This window comes from Rhea americana, unplaced genomic scaffold, assembly GCF_003343005.1.
Source record: "Rhea americana isolate MKP2758 unplaced genomic scaffold, rheAme1 scaffold_619, whole genome shotgun sequence".
Taxonomy (NCBI): Eukaryota; Metazoa; Chordata; class Aves; order Rheiformes; family Rheidae; genus Rhea; species Rhea americana.
The window spans coordinates 26,959-28,159 of NW_028186778.1; positions in this window are offsets into that span (position 1 = coordinate 26,959).

Consider the following 1,201-nt stretch of genomic DNA (forward strand, 5'->3'; position numbering starts at 1 on the left):
GCTCCGGAGAGCCCCAGCGTGCCGGCTCGGCCGCCTGCCCCGCTTCCCGGCGCGAGCGGGCGACGAAGCGGAGCCGGGGGCACAGCTAGCACGGCCCGGTCGCGTCTGCCTCGCGACGGGAGGGAAATGCATCCCCCAAAGCAGCGCCGGAGGGTGCCCCGGCCGGGAGCCCTCCCTCCCGCCCGGAGAACGCCAACGCACGGCTATTTTGCATTTCTAATTAGCAGCGGCGGATAATTGGCCCCTCTGCAGCCGTTTTGCAGAAAGCGAGCCGTTGTGGAGGGCCCGGCGCTGCCAGGAACGCGGCTCCCACCCAAACAAGCCCCTTTTTGTCYGCTCATAACCGGCCCCGGGGGCATCCTCCGAGCCCCTTCCAGGGAAGGGGCAAGAGCCGGGATATAAAGGCTCCGTTTTTCCTGGGAAAACGCAGCTCGCTGGGCGCTGCTGGGCACCGCCCCCGCACGGCTGCCGCTCGCCGTCCCCGTCCTCGGGCGCTGCACCGAGGCGCCCTCGGTGCCGGCGGCAGCGGTGTCCCGCGCCGGGGCTGGCGCTGGCCGAGGACGATCCTGGAGGACGATCCTCCGGAGGCCCGAGGGCAGCGGAGCGCGGAGGCAGCCTGGCGAGGCGGCGGCGGAGGTGGAGGGGGGGGCAGCGCCGGCTCTAATCCGTTTAGCAAAGCGCTTGCTTGGCCGCTCCCGAGACGGGCGCAAGAGCTCGGAGCCGGGCCGCGCGGACGCGGAGACCCCGCGAAACGCCTGCCGGTGCCGGCTCGCCCCGCGGGGCAGGGACGACCATCCCGGAGGCCAGGGTGCTCCCAGGGCGCCGCCGGAGGCTGCCGTCACCCGCCGGCCGGTGACGCCCGGGTGGTCTACGCAGGGCGCAGACCAGCGCTGTCCCGTCCGACGGGGAAAGGGCGGCAGGATGCTCCCGTAGGCGACGCAGAGGCGACGGGCTGGGGGCGCCGGCACCGTCTCTCCGGGCTAACGACGGCATTCGGGCAGCTCCGGGGCTGCTCGGCCTCCGGCAGCCCCGACGATCGCCTGCCCTCCGGGCCGGGCTTTCGGCTCCCAGCCCCGTTCCAGGCGTTCACGGAAAGCTTTCGGGTCCCGATTTGGAGCGGGCCGGCGCGTGGGCTCCGGAGAGCGGCGCAGCTCGCGCGGTGCCAGCGTGGCGCCAGGACCGGGCCGGGGGGCAGGACGAG